The following is a 13,917-nucleotide window of genomic DNA, read 5'->3' as shown; positions in this document are numbered from 1 at the left end:
TAAAATTGATAATAAAAATCGCATTGGTTATCAAAAGGTAACCATCACAAATACATTAAGTACTTACCCCTGATTTCTGAGGTACATTTAACGGTAGTTTATCTATCCAATAGCGTTTACACTCATATAAAAAAAATACTAGTTCGAATAGATAAACTACCGTTAAATGTACCTCAGAAACCGGGGGTTACTGTACCACAGCTATGTATAGCCAGAAAATATGAAGTACTATTCTGAACAAGCCTTTACACCGCAGTGTCGCTGTCTGCGCCATTATGTGAGCAGTTTCTTGCTCTGTTTGACTTTATACAATTGGTAATCAGATCTGCAATATTTATGAACACTTGCCACCGACAGTGAAGCTCAATTGATATGTTGCTTTTATTTATTGTGAAAAAGTATTGACGGCTTTTAAAAAGTGTTGAAGGATTGTTTTTGTGAATAGGTAGATTCATTTTTAAACAATGAGGACTGTCATAATACATTAATTTCGATGGAGCTTTTTAAGGATGTTCCTTTTAACGATTAAAGAATTTAGCGCATTAAATTAAATTATTTTTACATTGTTAGAACACGTCTAACAAATATATTTTATTTTTAGATGTTGTTAATGAATATGTAGCAAAGATATGGCTTACGCACTTAGCAACTAGCCAGTGCTCCTACTTAAAGAAAAAGCCGCTCCTTTCCTAGGAAAATCCAATCCTAATCGGCTTAAACTTTTTTTTAATGAACGGAAATCGAGCGAAGATACACTTTTTCAAAATAAAACAAGTTTTGATTAAACAGCCAATACTTACACACCATTACATGCCATAATATCGGCTTTTACCATAAAACAGAACTCTCAGTAAACCAATACTTCAACCAATACATTTAAAAACTTTAACCTTTAATTTATCGTAGGTAACCCAAAAAAGCTATTTGTCTATACACGTGTCAGTGTGACGTGACTAGTAGCGGCACGTAAAACGAGTGATCGCAGAGGGCAGCACATTGCCAACGACACATAACTGGCCACTGGGGAGCCACTGCATTGACCATTCCGTATAAAATACGTTTTTACGACTCTCTGTTTTGAGTAGGGCTGGTAGAAGTTTTATGTGCTTTTCTGTTTAACTTTAATTTAACTCAGTTTGTCTATGAACTACATAAAAAATTAAAGAGCTCGACTTACTTTTTTTTAGAAACTTTTCGGGATACAAATACAAATTAAGACCCTGCACTTATTGACCCGCTTAAGACACCACGAATTTCAAAATTCAAGCAACCTTTGGGTTGTTATGTTCTTATGTTTCCATCGTGTCGCTCAACGTTATTTTTGTAGTTAAAAACGCAAAAAATATTTTCTGTGTGACGGATCCTTTTATCGTCTTCTTAATTTGTTTTATTGTTTATACCCAGATTATCTTCACCTATATATTACTATAACATACATATCGTCGCTTAGGTAACAATACCGCGCAAGTTAAAGTCATGTTTCCAGGAGAGATAAAAAACTGATTATTATCTTTGAAATACTTCTGACATGTGTACTGAATACATAAATAGGTAGATATTAAGTTCGTTCAAGAATGGACAATTTAAAAAAAAATCTAACATCATTCGATGCGCGCTGACAAAATCTATCCAATGAAGTATAGAACGTCATGACCAATTTTCGACTTACGCGGTATTGTTACCTAAGCGACGATATGTAGAAAACATGTAAACTACGCACTTCATTTTATAAAAATATCTAAAACTATAATTTTAAAAGAATAAGCTAATCATAGTAATGTTCTCACTATTTCCTGCTAACTTCTGTAACACAAGACGTTTCGATATTCAAGTAGAAATTCTCCAAATTAACTTGCCCGTCACAAACTCGCTTTGAAAGCACACGACAGCCCTACGTCGGAAGAACTCAGTTATAGTTGAACGATATTTACGCGAAACGATGTTGCTGAAAATATTGTCGACTATTTATTGTAGAGATTTTGTGTTTTCGATTTATTGTTCCGAGGATAAGGAGGCTTGAGTTAGTTGGTGTGTTTTTGTGAAAATTTATTTACTTGTTTGCTGTAATGGAAAATTCGCTGGGAGCTGTATGATTGCTTTAAAAGAAAGAGTATTGTATTGTTTAAGTGTTAACTCTTTTAATAGGAGTCGTTTACTATAAGTGGTTTAGTGAAAATCTATCCTGTTGCTGAATTATGAAATAAAAGATAGTATTTGAAGTATTTCAAAGTAAATGTAACGATTGATAGATAGTATACTAAAAAACTCAAAATAATCATCCTATTGCAATTAATGATACAAAAGAAGCATATGACTTTCATGATCTTTACATAAGTGATTTTAGATCCCCAGTTTTCATCAAACAAAAAACAGTAAAACGTGCAAGTTTTCCACCTATATGCCATCAAAATAATGGCCTTTTACTTACAATAGAGAGACAGATTCTATCGACAAAGACGCAACACTATCGTGCATCAATTTATCGGGAGCGCTCTGTAACAAGGCGTCGGATTTGCACCCACGTGATATGCTTCACGGTACGGCGACTGCGTTGATTCTCTCCTACATCTATAGACTATACAGTATATGTGCAGGTTGTAGATAAACTAGACAATGGTGGAAGGACTTTTGTTTAAATGAGCTTGCAAGCTGCAGCATATTGGGGTTGCAGGATCGATTCGCTTTCGGAACAAATGTTTGGGTGACCTGTTGTTAGTTGTTCGGTGTTTAAAGATATTACTGGTCCGCATTTGTAACGTAAAATTAAATTGTTTGAGGAATAAATTTGCATTCAAATTAAAGAATATAGGTGAAAAAGAAGAAAACTTAATTGTTTTCATGAAAGGACAAAACCAATTGAAAAATAATAAATTAATATAAAAACCACTTTGATGATAAACTTCAAAAAACCCAATCAGAAAAACAAAATAAACTTCTCCCCCATTAATCGGGAAGCCGACAACACTTTAGAACATGAAAAAAGCACTTGTCACATCCAAACCTTAGCAAAGAAGAGCAAAAGAGCAAAAAAAAAAATGGTGAAAACAAAACCGGCAAATCGCCGCAGGTGTCAGTTTTTAATAAAGGCCCAATCAGTCGGTGGCCGGAAGCTACGTCGGCGGCGTTCTTCCGCTACCGGAAATGGAGCTCGTGTTTGCCTGCGCCCTCTGCCGGCTTCCCCCGGAAACGACGGTGTCGCCCCCGGCCGTAAGACCCGACAAAATGAAGCTTGCGATAGGTTCCCCCATCAGCTACGGTGGATAAGGATTGCGGTATGATTTTGGGATAACTGATTTATAATTGTGCTATTAATTGCACAGTTTATTAGATATATATCATAAAAATGTTGGCAGCAAAAAAAAAATTGTTATATACTGAAAATCGATTAACAATTACTACTTTCACGTAAATAGAAAACGTTCTACTTTAGACGAGCAACTGCAAATCGAACTCTGAAGTTTTAAAAACATAAGAAACATCGCCACAGCTGCCTACTTTAGTTAAACTCAAATCATAGTAGTTTTTATGGAAAATATAGGAATAGGTACATACGATTGTCTGTTCTCTATGCAATTGGAACCTCCAGCACAGCGTAGTCGACCTAAAAGAAATCGAACCAAATCACAATGAACTCTGGGTCCTAGTGTCCAAATAGACAAAAAAACCATTTCCCGGACATTCCACGAACAAGCCGGAACATATCCACGGTACTCGCAATAAACGTGTGCTGTATTAAAATCGTTTGAAACGTTTGTTTTTTGTTCTACCCGCTTGTTTTGTGCACCCTTTGATGACGTTCGCTATGTGGTCTGTATCTATAAAAGTCCTTGTTTTGTGTGATTGAAAGATATTGCGTGTTTTCTGTTTGCTATCATTGGGTGCATCGGAATTGTAATAACGGGATCCTGGAAACGTGTTATTGATTTTTTTTTCAGAAAGTTCAAAGCCAAAAGTCTGAATGAATTTGCTTTTACATATTATTGACGTGCTCTAATACAAAGAACTTTTCTTTTCTTTTTTTAATAAGGAAATTCCCGTACTAGGATTTGCTCTTGAGTCGCGTGAACTTTTACAAACAACGGACACAAAGTACAACCAGACTCGAAACGATTATTTGTGGATAGCACAAATAATTGTTCCGAGTGGGAATCGAACCCATGATCTCCAGACGCAACGGTAGCGGCATGGCGACCTAAACCACTGCACCACGAAAGCAGTGAAAACTTAAACCTCGTTGAGCACTGAATTATTTTTAATAATTAAGTTTTTAAAATTAGTAGTTAGTAAAATTTAATAGATAAGTTTTTTATAAGGCACAGCATTTAGCTTCACTTGGTAAATAAGGAACAACTTGTATTGAAAACCAAACAAAAAGTGACCTTCGTTTGTTTGACCTTGACCTTTTAATTTCAAGGTCATCTTAACATTTATACTGTCTTACCAGTTAATCTAAAAAACTAAAGTAAAAAAATGTTATTTCAAATCTTTAACTACCTAATTTTAACCAAAGGTTAACTTTCAGAACTAAGTGTCAACAACCGCATACCAACTATCAACTCTATCAATACATTTCATTCAAATAAAAGTCAGCGCTACAATTCTTTCGTGGCCATTTCTTCACGTTCAAAGGCCACGTCCTTCGACAAACAGCCACACTTAATCACTGAACATCCGACGTGTGAACACCGACCTTCTCGATAAAACAACGCCCACTGACTAGTGATGCTTAGTGCCGGGAAAATGGAAGCTTTTTGGGGAAAACATTTGAGGATTAGTTAGGAAGAGAAGTGAGAGTATTTTGTGTACTTCTATAAGCTTACTGACCGAGAAATATTGCAATTGCTATATGAGATATGTGACACTTCAATAGTAACTGGTTTTAATTTACTATGCAATAAGAGACAGTTATTTATATCGATAGATTGTTATTATGATCTACAAACATGTCTTTCAGTCAAAAGCTTAAGAATGTCTTGTTGTAACATTTAAATAATTATATTTTGATATAATATTTATCATTTGTTTAGTTACGTTTAATTTTGATAAAATACTTTCACACTCCTTCGAGGCCCTCTGTAAAATTATCACACAAGCATATTTAAGATATAGATAAATCGCCGATTTCACCATTAACACTGCGAGACTGTGATTGAAAAACCAACTGTCATGAGCTGGCGATATTCAGTTATAATTTTAAGAAATAAATATATTTCGAATGCATATAAATTATCAAAAATACAAAAAAAACCTAGCATTCAAAGTGCTCTAACGTCCAACACTAAAGACAAATGTGAGTGTCGCGTTCGCGCCGTGCCGCGATCACTCACGGCTGGCGAGACGAATGCCCGCGGATTTGTCACGCTGACGCCGGCGTCACGTCAAACGTGATGGAAAAATGGCTGCCATTTTTATATTTTAGTACCTGCTGTAATTACAGTTTTCCGGGGAAAGTATGAACCATTTTTTTGGAGAAATGTAGTTTCAGAATTTATTCTGTCGTGTACTGGGGTTGTTAATATTATTTTTTATGTTTCTAACACATTCTTATGTGCATTAACCCTTTTAAAGTTCGACTAGTATTTCGTCCGACTCAGGGTTGAACCGGTTTAAGTTTTATAACACTTCCACAATATCTTGATATAAGTCTGTATCAAGCTCGGATTACGCTCAGAAATTATTTGTCTAGTATTAGGAAGAAGTCATCGATATAACAGAAATTTGATCACTAGACAACACTAAAACTCTTGTGCTTAGAAATTGATCGATAAATCTATCGATTCCACTCACCAACACACATCACTATTGATACTTAACCTATACAAAGCCACATATAAAAACATCACAATCTGCACACAACCATATTATCGAGTATGGCCAACACTAATGAGATACTAAACCCCTGAATTAGTCTATTAAGCCTAAATTTACAACCATAACTATAAAAAAAGTTTATACCAAATGCAATATTTTTTCCAACTTTACAAAGCAGACATATTTGAATCCCTTACAAGAAGTTTTATTCATCTAGTCATAAATTCATTCACATAATAGTCACAACGTTTCCCTACACAGCTAATCCGATAACATATTAATAAATTCAAAATAAAATTATAAGCTAACTTTATAAGTACTAAAATTGCTATTTAAAGTTCGCCGCTCTCGCTTTAGTGGTGTGCAAGACGAGTATCGATAAAATATCAATTTGAGAGTCGATACGATGTTAGCACGACATGGTCGTAAAATTTTACAATCAATAAAATGCAAATAGACACCATATGAGATGATGACACTACGATAATCGACAATCGTTATGCATTCATTAGCATTAAGGATCGCGTTTCTTTAGCGGCTGACCAACTCAATTTATTGAATAGTAAAATGTTTCTTACGTGGGTGCGGTTTTTACTGTGGTACAAGTATTGAGGCTTTTAAGTGAATAAAGTAAATCGATTATGTGTCATATTTGTTGCAAGTACTTGTAAATATGAAGTTTTGAAGTATATAATATATAATAAATGGGGATGACACAACAAGTCTTCATAAAAATATGTTGTAAAGAGCTTATGTATTTACAATCAGCCGGCCTGACGTCAACGCCTTACTCTTTTCTCTTAACTCCTCCTCCTGGCCATAATTATATCATATAAAGAATATTCTTCTTTGTTCTAACTACGATGCAGCTTTTTAGAAAATAAATGAATACTACAAATTTTCATAGAAATTATGTAAATCAAAACGATACTTTGCACTTTCACAGCTATTATTTCCACCCCTGATTGACAAATGTAACAAAAAATTCTAAAGTACATTTTCTGTCACGTGAATTCCCCAAGTCATCGACATAAGCCGTGTTACTTGAAACTAAAACTTAATAATCGCAATAAGCATTCAGTGTGTCTGACCTTTAACACAAGATATTTAGCTTTTAACGGTGGCAGACGGTGTCTAATAAATATTTGATATAAGATAGTGATAAGAGAGGCATTTGCATAAACATATAAATTTCGTATGAGAGTGATTTAATATCGTGTTTTAGTTGGTACTGTTTTCTAATGTCTACATTATGAGGGTCTTATAGTTTTCACCCGGTTGGGTCAAGGTCTATATGGTTAAGTGATGAAGTAAAATTCGCCTCTAGATGGGTGACCGTTAAAAGTTTCAGTTTGCCTGAGAATAAGCTTAAATTTTTCTAATATTTAGCAAAATATAAGTTGCCATGTTGATGTCAATACTTAAATATTTTATTTCAGTTTAATTGATAAAAAGATATAATAAATACTACTGTCCCACTGCTGGGCAAGGGTCTCCCTCACATAATAAAGGAGGGGTTAGGCGTTAAGTCCACCACGCGGCCAAGTGCGGGTTGGGGACTTTACTTACATGCTTTCAAGAACTGAGTTTAACGAAAGTTCTTTCGATATATTATCTCCTCTATATGAAGTCATTTAGATTTAGATTATAGTAAAGTATCATTCCTTAACAAGAAGTTAACAAATTATAATTATTATTAAGATTATTGTCATCGTCTTTTTATGCGAAATTCAACAATACGTAACAAGTCAATTCCACAATGTAAGCCTACAATACAATGTGACAAGTCCTAATATATTAGTTTTTGTTAAACTCAATAGAAAATAAAAAAAAACCTACTCTTTGTAAAATATAGTTACGTTACGCTCGACCCTATTTTTTATAGCGCCATAAATAAAATTTCGAAAAAACCAGTGTTGTAGAATTAATTGTATCGATAAATAATGATGTGTCATTATCTTTTTTATTTAATTTATTGCTTCTTGTCTTGTCTGTGTACTGTAGTTTTATGAGTAAATAATACAATTTATGATGGTTTCCTTTAAATTATGTTTGGAGAACATGCGAGTGATTATAAATTTAGATTTACTGATTAGTTTTTTACATTTTAAATTGCTTTAGGGGTTAGAGTATCACGCATAAATATTTCTACAAAAAAAGAGTTGTATCTATTTAAATGTTAACTATTTCTCATGCTGTTTAAACTAAACATGTTTGTTTATTTTGCCAAATTGGTATGACATTATGATTGTAGATCCAATAAAATGAAAAACTTGAAAATAAAAACCATGAAATTCGGTCCTGATGCCCCTTTTGCTAAACTACTACTAAACACCTATTATACTAGTCTATTGTTTGTTATTGAGAGAGATTATACGTAAGACCCCATATTATAGGCCAATCACCGTAAAAACTATATCAACAATAATTAAAAACTTCCACGCAGATATATAACACTTTAAATTCCTAATCAAAATTCCAAAGCTTGCAAACAAAATGCAATAACACCTTTATATCTAAAACGAAAGCAACAAGTAACTAAACCGTTACGTCACTATCTATCAGATAGACAGACAGACAGACGTGTCGCGCAAACCGACAAGTTTCGTCATTCTAATATACACACCGAATTACACGCTCACTGTATTTATAACACGGGTTTTAATAGCGAAAGGTGTGGAGACTTCAATGTTTAAAAAAAATTGTGCGAGTAAAACTTAATTACTAAACGGGTCTAAGACGCGTCTTACATGAGATTTTTAAGGTTTGGACACCATATTTCTGTTGCACAACATTTTGATCATAGTCACACAGATAATTGGATAGTCGGTGTATCTTTAAAATCCGTTTTGTAATTTAATTTTATGTGTACAAGTCGCGATAGATTAAAAATATCAGTGAGTGTATATAAATTGTTATAATAAAAATGTTAGCAACATCAAATTATGTTTCAAACATTAAATTATTATCTTTATTGAACTTTTAGTGGATTTATATTAAAGTAAAGTACGTATATAAATATTAAATTTTCGGAATGATCAACTGTGTAAGCTAATTAGTTTAAGAAATTAAATAAATTGAGTTGCCAGCAAAACTATTACTTCGGAACGGATGTAAGATAATATCTTATCGTAGACGTGAAATTATACAATCAATATACATACTACCCTATTATTGGAAACCAATTAACAATTGATTGAAAAATATACATAAAATATTGCGACTCCACGCCTCCTGAAACTAAAATAACACCTACCGGCGACAAGAATAAATTAATATCAATATTTAAATCGACAACCGGTTGTCCCATTAAAACACTATTACGATATTAACATATTCGATAAACAATCGATAAATGACAGCCACAACACTATTCATTCGAAATGTATTAGTGACCTTTTACATTCGATTATTAATTATCTGTCACCAACAATTATGTTGATGTGTTGCCATTACAAAATATATGGAAATAATATTTTACTATGGTAATTTTCTGGGATTTATATTAATAGGTTTTTTTATTTATGGTCGTGGTTTGTCGTGTTTATGTTAATTGGAAAGAAATAGAAAGACATACTTCTTTAATGTTATCGATATGTGAAACATGTGGTTTTATTTAATTGAATTTGTTAATGAATAAAGCTGTCTTGATGTATAAGATCGATTTTATAAGACTATTTGCCTAAACATGGTTAAAAACTTGAAAGTACTTATAGTGGAAGAAATAAGAGTTTCAAAAAATCGGTAATAAAGCTTATAAAGATTTTTCTAACATATTGTGGCTAAATAAATATCCGTTTGCTCAAGAAATAGCTTTAAGAAAATCCACGTTTTCATACTTTACACCGCATTTCATCGGTTTCATTCACATCTGTAGTTAAGCTCAACCCATTCATACATCTTTCTACCTATTATGAAGCAGGAGAGGGGTGTAAAACATCCAGAAGATCGTGTCAACGCATACAATTTACTTTTTTAATGGTTCATGTGAAGTGGAAGCTTTGAAAGGGACGGTCGTAAGCTAAAATGTTGTTAGTAAAAGTTTAGACACACATAATTACAAAATTACATACAGGGTTAGTACAAAAAAACAGTTTTAGCTAATAAATTCAAATATTTTCGAAATATAAAAAAAATTATTCATATTATTCTTGAGTTAAAATATCAAACTTTTCAGTTCTACTTGGCTATTGAATTTAATAATTTAGTTTCAATAAAACTTATTTTTGAATGCTTATAATGGTGCCTTAAGTTATTTTTATTTTTTTTCATATTTTACTCTCTAACACCATAAAAAGTATGAATAAATAGTCTCAAAAATTCTCACCAGATTATGTAATAACAAAACTTTGATATCGACTCTAATACATTCATAAACATCTACAAAATTATGTTATAAACTACAAATATATGGAATCATTCCCACAGCTGTTTGCTTTAAGCCTCAATAAACTCTACTTCACAAAGTCTCATTACATATTCAATACATAAAGTTGAACACAAAACAAATTACCATTTACGACAAATAAAAATATTTATTAAATAAGCACGGAACGACAGTAAAACGCGAAAATTAAACTTCAATAACGTTTTAAAGTCGGACAATAATCGTAAATTTTGAAGTTTATGTCGTTTGTCGTGGTGTACTCTGACAACTTAGTATAGAGCCGTGTATGCAAGCTTTTGGACAGTTGCATTGCAATTGTCCGCCGGATATCGACTAGGATATTCTTCTTCTCTTCTTCTTATACTATATAGTCTGCTTTTGTATAATGTAAAACATAATTGTATAATGTGTGAATATATGAATAATATATATTAATAAATGATTTAAAACTAAATAATTGTATGCAAGGTTTACGTCTGACGTAGATTCAAAATTCAGAATTTAGAACATTATTAACCCGTAGGCTTATGCAATTTTTTGAGGATGGCCTGTTTGATACAGCTATTTTCATTTAGAAATACACATAATTTATTACTATAATTTTCTAAATCGTTAATATCAATGCTCTCTACCAAGTGGTCGTACTATAGTTGAACGGGACGGGACGGGACTTTGAATGTTATAGTCGACTAGTGACAGTTACAGGCTGTATACGTCTACACTTTGACATTTGCGAGAGATTACGTTTGATACGAATAGTTCAGGTTTACTTTCCACGACATTTTTATGACCGAAACTAGGCGCTTATAGCCAGTTGCGTTTACCGGTCGGTAAACGGTCTTTCGGTTAAGCAATCCTTGGCGCGGTCATACAATAAATGGCAGGGTCCTTGGTAGAATTCAGTTGAGGACAAGAAAAAATTGGTTCCGCTTGTTAAACTAAAAGGTTGTTAAGCTATGTCAAAAGTCTGTTGAACGGAGCGACTTTGACTACTAAACATACGATAAAATAAATAAAAAACTGAAACTATGATCCGCATCCGGTCAAACAAGTGTAATTATCTTTTTTGTTTTCTACGATGCTTAAATCTAAAGAAAAATATATGAATCTTGCCAAAATCATTATTATTGATACACATACATTCATATGTTTTCAGCCATTAACTGTAACTATCTTATCCGCCAAATAATACAGAACACTTATCCATAACCCTTTAAACACAATCTAACAAACTTAGTTAAACGAAGTAAGACAAAACTGTTTATCGGCAACACTTAACATTGTCACCGTAATCCTATCGATTGACCTCTGCACGTCTCACCCTTGACTGGCCCGTTAACGCTTTTAACACCCGATCCCTAAGGTCTGGGGCCGAACAAAATGCTATCGGGAATTTGAGGTAGATGTTTTGAAGTAACTTGGAAGAAAGAAAAGTTTTATAAAGCTTCACACAAACAGAACATTTATTTTGGTATTTTTAATCTTAGTTGTCCAAATATAAATGCTTATGATTATATTATAATGCAACGGGTTTTGAACGCGACTGAAAATTAAAGTTTAGGATACCTTATTTGTTTACTCGACGTCTCAAACGAATTAAATCGAGACAGCCCGTGACCACGCTCGATATAATATCACGTGTACAAGTCCCGAGAGTTTAAAAACGTTAATTGCTTATGATAATGTCTCAAGTTTGATGTCTATATCAGGAAATGTGTCTATTGGATTTTCCTTTTGAGTCAATTCTGATAAGAGAAGTAGACAAACATATTTATTATATTCGTTCATCAAACAGACGCAAAAACCATGTATTCTTTATCGATTTAAAAAAAAACATAGTCTTTTGTGTCTCACCAGAAATGTATGATTAATATTTAACATTTGAAAAAATAAGGGGATTTTTGTTAACAACGATAGATTCTATTGCATGAAATAATTCATTTACAGATTTACATACAAATGTACTAGATATAATAAATACACGTTGTAAAATAATGTATTCTCAATAATATCTAATGATAAACTATACAAATATGCAGTCCTATAATTTGTTTAGTGCTCATTAAATAACATCTAAGGCCACGTAAACCGATATTATTTGTTGTCAATGAAATCAATAACAGTTGTTGCTTGTTATTTGATATTTATTGTAAACAGTTATTTGTTATTTATGTTATTGTGATTATAATTTATTACACTAGCTGTTGGATTAATAAATAATATTATTATGTATAATTTACGATAGGAGTTATTACAAACCAATATTATATAATTATTACAGCCAGTAATACTACTTATTATTATTCGTTTTTTTACTCTTTGGACACTTTCCTTCTACTAATTGTGTTAAAGAATTGATATTACAGACTCTATCTGGGTACATTATAAATAAAGTATATCTAATCAACCCACTGATACGATTAGGTTCACTTTATACGGTCCTGCGCATGTCCTACTTATAATTGTGATCCTACATTTCTTACGTCTAAGGGCCTTTCGTGCGACCTTTGTACGCTTCACGGCTACCAGTCCTTTCTTCGTTCTTTGGCCCACCTTTATGTCTAGCTTACAATATTATTAATATTTTTATATCTATACTTCTATACTAATATTATAAAGCTGAAGAGTTTGTTTGTTTGTTTGTTTGAACGCGCTAATCTCAGGAACTACAGGTCCGATTTGAAAAATTCTTTCAGTGTTAGATAGACAGATAGAAGGTTATAGGCTATATAACATCACGCTACGGCCATTAGGAGCGGAGTAGCAACGGAAAATGTTACACAAACGGGGAAAATTATGACCTATTCTCTCTTATGTGACGCAAGCGAAGTTGCGCGGGTCAGCAAGTTATGTATAATATACGATAGGAGTTATTACAAACCAGTATTATATAATTATTACAGCCAATAATACTACTTATTATTATTAGTTTTACTCTTTGGACACACACGCATTCCTAATTGTGTTAAAACATTTATATAACAGACCCTATCTGGGTATATTATACATAAAGTATATTTAATCAACCCACTGATACGATTAGGTTCACTTTATGCGGTCTTGCGTATGTCCTACTACTACTACTACTACTTATAATAAACTAGCTTTTAGCCGCGACTTCGTCCGCCACCTGAATTTTCCCATTTTTCATTTTCCCTCAGTAAAAAGTAGCCTATGTCCTTTCTCGGGTATCAAAATATCTCCATACCAAATTTCATGCAAATTGCTTCAGTAGTTTAGGCGTGATTGAGTAACAGAAAGACAGACAGACAGAGTTACTTTCACATTTATAATATTTATTATGGATTATGACCCTACACTTCTTACGTCTCAGGGCCTTTCTTGCAATCTTTGTACGCTCCACGGCTGCCAGTCCTTTCTTCGTTCTTTGGTCCACCTTTATAACTAGCTAACAATATTAAAAATATTTTTGTGTTCCTAAATAAAAAATAAACAATACCACAAAATTAATATTGGTTGCTATAAATAACAGACTAAATAAATTGTTCTGACTGTAAACATTAAATGAATGTACAGACATTTTATGACAACACTTATTTTATTTTTATGCGCCCACTTTTTATTGCACGCCAGTGTAACGTGAGGCGAATTCAATTGGCATTTGTGTATTGACGTTTTAATGGTTTCTTTAGTTGTAAACGAGTACGTGGATATTGTACTAAAGTAACGCATCGTAAACAAAAGGTTTTAAAAAACGC

The 13,917-nt window shown here is 32.9% G+C and overlaps 2 protein-coding genes across 5 annotated transcripts in view; one reads left to right on the top strand and one right to left on the bottom strand.

Annotated features, from left to right (window-relative positions):
* LOC142973920 (pickpocket protein 28-like) overlaps positions 1–13,917 on the top strand; it is a 129,995-nt gene that overhangs the window by 62,283 nt on the left and 53,795 nt on the right. The window lies entirely within an intron of this gene.
* The window catches only part of LOC142973919 (solute carrier family 22 member 13-like), a 71,904-nt gene that overhangs the window by 13,575 nt on the left and 44,412 nt on the right, over positions 1–13,917 (bottom strand). For 2 of the 4 annotated variants that reach the window (XM_076115957.1, XM_076115959.1), the window contains exon 1: positions 10,139–10,253. The exons of 1 other annotated variant lie outside the window; for it this stretch is intronic. The gene's annotated coding sequence lies outside the window, so the exon portion shown is untranslated. Of the gene's footprint in view, positions 1–10,138; positions 10,279–13,917 lie in introns of those variants that run through there. One more of the 4 variants, XM_076115954.1, reaches the window with a different exon arrangement.

The sequence above is a fragment of the Anticarsia gemmatalis genome, chromosome 6, assembly GCF_050436995.1.
Source record: "Anticarsia gemmatalis isolate Benzon Research Colony breed Stoneville strain chromosome 6, ilAntGemm2 primary, whole genome shotgun sequence".
Classification (NCBI taxonomy): domain Eukaryota; kingdom Metazoa; phylum Arthropoda; class Insecta; order Lepidoptera; family Erebidae; genus Anticarsia; species Anticarsia gemmatalis.
The sequence above is the reverse complement of the archived record's forward strand: the minus strand, read 5'-3'. Positions and strand labels throughout refer to the sequence as shown.